Raw genomic sequence first — 7,413 nt, 5'->3', positions numbered from 1 at the left:
GTTATTGGACACTTTCTTATGTTAAATATCATATATATAAAATAAAAACATAAAATTATTTATTAGTCTAGTAGCAAGATCGTAATGTTCCATGATGTGTCAGCGTAGACGCATGTATTAAACACAAAAAACCCATAAAAATCCGTCAAAAGGTTGAAAAGAATTTTTTTATTTATTCAACAGATTGGTAATCCACAGATTTTTTAATTTAAAATTAAAATTATGTACTAACCAAGACACTTTACTAATAATTTATTGGTTGAGGTGTTTGGGTAATGTAGGGTGTATAAGTGTGTGCGTTTTAATGTGATTTAGTTAAAGTCGATAATTTTTGTCCTTACAGCGTACCTGGAAGAGATCGCTTCAATGCGACAAGGCTGCCTGTTGCTTTCCTAATTTTAATTATTTTAATTGTGAAGTGTTAAATAAATATACAAGTATGGCAATATTGCAACTTTGACGATATAAACTAGGTAATTATTACGTCATAAATTAATTATACAACTGTATTGAAGACGTCATCACAGCATCCGGCAAATCAGAATATAATTGACTTGATTTAATTGAAAGCGTTTAAATCACCGCTGTCTTTGCCGTATTCTGGGTATCATCTAGTGGCCCGAGAACATATCTAACTGGCAACATTCGGAGCGCTGCGGAAAAATCCCGATTAGCCAGCAGAGAGACGCAAGTGGAAATGGATAGCTCAAAGAGATTTTAATTATATCTCCAAGCAGGCGCTTCATTGGAACCCGCATCTAAGCGGCGTGGCCGTCCCAAAAACCTGGCGTACATCTGCAGATGAGGCAAAGAGAGCCGGAAATACTTGAACACTCGCTCGGACGGTGAAGGAAATCATGAGGAACCTTAGACCCAAAAAGTCGACAGCGTTTGTCAGGAGGATGATCACCTACTTTCCTATTAGATTGACAAATCATTAAATAGATACAAAAAGCAAACGGGACGCCCAAAAAGGGCAATCATCGCTGCCCGTGGACTTTCATTTTATGGGTGGGCAGCCTATGAGGAAGGAGTACTCTTACATTGAACAATTGGAACTATCTCACAGGGAAGGCCCCCACTTCGCTAGTTCTCAAAAGAAAGTGTCTTGTGAAGCGGACTGTGGAAGACTCCCAGCCATCAAGCTGATGCTGATAAAATTTTGAATTAATACGGCTCATAATATATTATGTTGTTTTTAAGTTGTGTGAGTCATTAGTGTGTATGTAAATTAAACCAGCCAGTCATCACAGATTAAGTTACAACGGACATTAATAATAAAACAATAAACTTATATTACAAGTCGCAAAAATTAATTAAATAACAATATATCAATGAGATACAAAGGAGTTGGACAAAACAAGTGTTTACGTACGCCAGTCGCCACCGGTCCGACATTGACAAAAATCCCTCACAAAATATATAAATTGTCTACGGTATTCTCGTACTTATTTTTACTAGTAATATTATCTATTTTTCGATGGGCGGATTGATTCATATCTGTAGTTGAGACGTGTTTAGTTCAAGACAGCGCCGCCACGACGAGCCACGGCTGGCCGTTTGGCGCCAAATTCAGTCGCCATCTTGTCACATTCACATGATGTCACACAATAAAATAATTCGCCTCCGACTGTTTAATTTGTAATGCGCATATTAAAAATATACTTGAATTAATGGATGAGTTTTTATTTGTTTGTTTTTTGGACGTTACAGTTTGCACGTTAACTTTAACTATATGAGTTACTTTTTGCTTATATGGTTTTAGTTAGAAATTTGTTTGGAGTATTCTGTACAACTTGGGTCCTATTTAAAAAAAAAATCGGGTTCGTAGGCGTGTACGGTATTCTGGTAATAGACAAAACCAAATTTATTTAGGAAGATTTTGTTTTACTCACTTTTTACGTTTAAATGTTACTTAAAGTATGCTTGGTTTTGAAGTTGTACAAATTGTTAAATTTCCGAGTCAAATCCATATTTTTTTATAAAACTACTGTCGCCAGTGATTTCCGTATAATTTGGTTCCCCCAAGACAAGGAATCAATATGACTTTGTCCCCTAATTTATATAAAAATGCCCCGACTATGCGTTACTAACATTCAAAACATTTGGACAACTTCAGTTGAGCCACGAGAGAGGCGTTTTTAATTTGATAATATTGAGAGATTCATCGATAATAAAGAATATATATTTTACGACAAACAATTGTATTCGACTCTTTAGTTTTGTTTTATAAAGCAAGCCTGGCATTTTTAAAAACAATTTTAAGGATTTGAACTTGCAAGTTTCCATGGGCATATCACTCATTCTCGATTGCCCCCTGTAACAGGGGCCTGTTCTATAAAATAAAGACGGAATAATATCTGAAAAAATTACAATTTTTAGATGATTTACAGAGAAAGACTAAGCACGTAAGACTTCTTAAGTAACATTATCCACAAAAAAACAAGATGAAACCAACACAACAGGAAGAAACTGCTTTTAGCAGTAAGGTCGCATTACATTATTTATATTTATTTAATATTATTTTTCTCCCGTTTTGTGTTATTGTGATGTAGGTATTATTATTATATTATGTATGGACAAAAAAACGAAAAAACAAAAGTGATAGATGCCTTACATTATTCCCTAAACAGAAGTGACAATGGGTGAGGCATATAGCAAGATGCACAGATAAAAGGTGGACTTTAAAGATAAGGTCCAAGGGGAAGAAGGATAAGAGGGCGCCCTAAAAAAGGTGGATAGAAGAAACAGAAGCGGTAGCAGGAAGCGAATGGAAAAAGAAAGCCATGTAGATATCTGGAGGAGACTTTTACCCGTGAAGGAGTTCCTATCAACGGTACTGAAGGAAGCTAGGATATTAGGATAACACGAAAAAAATGTATATAACAAATCTAAGAAATTCAAAGGGCTTTTATTATTATTATGTATTATTAACAGCTAACAATTACTACCAGTGATTAATCTGGACGTTCTTTCCTCGCTCAACGAACAATTATCGCAATACAGCGAGTAAATTCTGCCAGCGTTAACGGTACACTGCCACGGGGACCAAACTTTTTAAATTTTCTTTTTATTAATTATTGTTATTACTATGTAGGTTACGAAAAAAGTAAATACTGTATATTTGATTGTTATGATTACAGTTAAGTTATTTACAATGATTAATATTATTATCAAAATCGCCTGTTTAGTGGTGAGAGTGGCACCGCTCGGCGTCGGAGTCAGTCGCGGCGTCGCGACGTACACTGATGCCACTGGGCACCATGTTTATTTACACCCCTGATAACGTATTCTAAGTGGTTTTTTAAACAATACAATACGTACTGCATGATATGAATGTTTTAATAGCTTTGTAGCAGAGAATTATGTCATACTATTTTTACTATTATTGAAGTGAAACTTCTTTAGCAGCGCATGAGGGTAAATTTTTTAAAAAACGTCACGAAGATGTGCAGCGTTTTCATCAAAGAAAAGGGAGAGAGCGACTGAGACCGATTGAGAGTGAGAAGGGCTAATTACGTTATAGAAATTCTATTTTTAAAATTTCGTAAAAAATGTTTACGAAATATTAGTATTTTATATTTTATTCAAAATAAATAAATGTAAATTAAAATGCCACGTGTTTTTATTATCGTAGAAATAAATTAAAAAAAAATTAAATAAAATTTCCGACACTTTTAATATTTTAATGAAAATTAAATTCATTAAACTCCTAACATATCTTCCTCTTTCCCTCCCACTAAGTCTCGAAACTCTAAAGTTTTTATATACTTAATATAAAAACTTTAGAGTTTCGAGACTTAGTGGGAGGGAAAGAGGAAGATATGTTAGGAGTTTAATGAATTTAATTTTTTTTGGAAGTATATTATTTCTAGGTTTTTTTTCTACAATTTTATCTACAATAATAAAAAATAGGGGTTGATCCTAGAAGGGTGAAAATAAAGGGTAGTTAATATTTATTTTTGTATGCTGTGTCATAAAAATAAAAAAATTGTCAAAAAAAACCGGCAACACACTCGCGAACCCTCTGGCATTGAGAGTGTGCACGGGCGGTATCGCTTAACATTCTATTTTAAAAAAAATATAATTATTATTTTGAACGGACCACTAGGGCTGTATATTATCCTAAACACTTACGTGCTATAATTCGTAAGACAAGGTGCTTACAATGGGAAAGTATTTAGACGAAAAGTTTTGGCAGCAATTATATATAACTCAACTTTTCTTATTAAGACATTATGATAATATAAGATTTGCTTGCCTATTTTTTTTATAAGTAATCGATCTGAATGTTCCACTTTCTTTGCAAATAAAGGATATATTATTACTATTATACAAGCTATTGAAAGGTTTAATAATTTAGGTAGGAATGTTGGAAGGTCTGGACATCAATAGTAAAGGAATATTTGAAAAAATATCCCTTTTGCAAGGTTTAGGAAATGATAGTTACTCATTGTAAAATTACTAAATTATGTCATTTTAAGTAAGAATTCATCATAACCAAATTCACGATTTGTTTGTATAAATTGGTTTGCTATTTAATCTAGATGATATTGATGTATTTTATATATATGTATATGCATGAAAACTCAGGATCATTTACTAAAAAAATGTCTAGTTTCAGAAATCTAAGTAGGTACGATTTTACTAAAACTATAGTCACGATTTGGTCGTATAAAGCATTGGTTATTAAATCTAGATGAACAGTGAATTTTGTTTAGAAAACTCACGATTATTCAGATTTTATTTTAATTATAGCCAAAATAAAGAATATTACAAATACTTTTCTCTTCCTAAAATATGTTTAATTTATTTTGTCGGTTTACGTCTACAATTGGCAACATTGACACGTGGACGCACGCTCGCCAGGAGCCGACCAGTCGAGACAGCTGAATCTCTGACGCCTCAATACATCGCTTTTCATAATTGTCTATGCGATTGCATCCGCCCACTGCGCGTCATATTTCTAGACCAGCTAGGCTTATAACCAGTCATTCAATGTTTAAGTATTTAAATACTCAATTATTCCTTCAACCTTCGTTCTTTTAAATAATGTCAATGTCAAAATCTAGATTTGCGCGCGAACAGTTTTTTAATTGTCAAATATTAATGAATGTCTAAATGTCAGTGAACTTATAAGAGCCTGATCTTTAAAGATCAGACAATTTAATTTAAATATTTTTCTGTATTACGTATTGTACAATAACAATAATGTTTATAATAAGCGTCTTTAATTGAGGGGTACAAGTTTGGGTGTGCTAAGACAACGGCTGGCGCCTACTTATTTGTGCTCTGGCGTGGTGCCGCGGTGCCGCGCCCTATTGCCGCCGTGCGGGGCGCCCTGCGGTCCGAACGGTGAATGCGACTAAGGGGAAAGCGTTGGCGATTTTGCGGCTCCAGACATATAAAGAATTGTATCGACTATCGAGTGTGCTATATCCAGGCACTTATCAATCTATAAATGATATAGCGGTTTGAATCTAATTAATCATTTTAAAGCTTGTTCATTTCTTTTCATGTATCGTAAAGATTCTATCCAACGACACTTTGAAGATCGTTTAAAAAAATATTAATTTATTAGATCTAGGAGAGAACGGATTAATTATTTTCTTACATAGGTGCAACATTTACTGTCAAAACAAGAATCATATTTTTTTCTTTTAAACATTTACCTTTTCGAAAACGTTTCAACTTCAAACCCCATTTATAAAATAAATCAAAATTCATATTTCAATTCTGTTTTGAAATCCGACGCCAGTCACTTGCGCCAATACCCCCGAGGACCCCACTAATGATTGCCCATGATTTATTCGAGAGCTCATTTTTATTGCCGCCTGATTTCTGGCGTCGAGATGACAAGGTGTAGTAATGTTTGCGACTAATATTGGGGCTACTTGTCAATAGACTATTGTCAATATATTTGTTTATTACAAAGGAATGTCTTGAACACAATTGAGTACAAACTTTTTGCTTGAGGCTATTTCCGATTCTTTTTTTCTTTATGACTTACTTTTTAATGTAAACATTTGGATATAATCTGTGCAAAAAAAATCTTTGCGGATATTGGGATAAAAATAAAACCACACATTCTTAAAAACTTTATGGCTATTTAATTAATCTATACTAAAACGGGATATCTGTATAAAATCCACAAAATCAGACACTTTCCCACGAATATTCGATGTTATTATAATTGTTCTGTAAAATATATTTAAGCTTAATAATATCCACAGAGTCGAAACGAAAAAGTAAGAGTGTTAATGAAATACTTTAAATTTACACAGGAATTACACTTCACTAAGAGTCGTTCGTTAGGAGTTAATATTAATTAACTGAAGTAAATAACTAATCCACCCATTACGTAAGCAACAATTATATTTAGTAAATTTTAGTATTTTTTAAAAATTTTAAATAATTCAACAAAATTAGATTTTTATTCTTTAGTCCAATTGCGCTCTTTTGTCTCTTTCTGTCAAATCGATTTTCTATAATGAAAAGAGACAGATGAGTTGACGTATCTCTCACATTTATATAAAGTAAACTTTGAAAAAAGAAAAAATAAAATGTTCTTTGTTAAATATTGTTATCTCCCTTTAATTGTCAAAAGCGAAGAATTGTCTGCCACCAGATATGAAAGAGATAGCAATATGGCTGGTGGCGTAATATTATTTACTTTTTTTATTAGAAAATTTAAATAATTGTCTTAGTAATTGAAAAAAAATATATATTTAAACCTATATAATATTCTCTGTGGATAATCTCATTGTAATTTTGAGAATTTGTATAAAAATTTCAACATTAAGTACAGTGGTCGTTCCGTTGACAATTTTAACAGAATTTCGTGTAAATATAAACATGCACATAACCGTTATAAAACTTAAAAATACAATAAATGTACTTTAGATAATTCTTGAGTAAAAAAATACTAATTTAACATAGAAATCATGTTACAAAGAGTTCCATATTAGAATGGGATTCGAACAATGACGTCATCAAGGGCCTTAGACAAACATTCTTGCGACAGGCGCGCCGGACGCCAATCGAATTTGTATGGGATCGGTCACGTGACCAAGTGTGTGCATTCTCATACAATTTTACATTACGTTAGCCGGTCCCGCCTGTCGCAAAACCTTGTTGGCCCCTGACAACTTTTGAATTTGGAACATATGTTTGCATCGGAAGTAACGTCACAGGTTTAGTTACTTTCTAGACTTCACGTCCGGTTTCTATATTCAAATAAAAATTTTAACTGGCGATTATTGAATTATCTGTATTATTGCAATTATAATTGGTATTTGAATATTCCGGACATTAGTCTGTCATTTACAACCTCCATTTTATATAACAGCAATATTGATATCAGTCTGATATAATCTGTATTAATAACTATTATAAAACTATATTTTTAAATCA

The sequence above is a fragment of the Pieris napi genome, chromosome 5, assembly GCF_905475465.1.
Source record: "Pieris napi chromosome 5, ilPieNapi1.2, whole genome shotgun sequence".
NCBI lineage: Eukaryota > Metazoa > Arthropoda > Insecta > Lepidoptera > Pieridae > Pieris > Pieris napi.
This window is presented reverse-complemented; position numbering follows the sequence as displayed.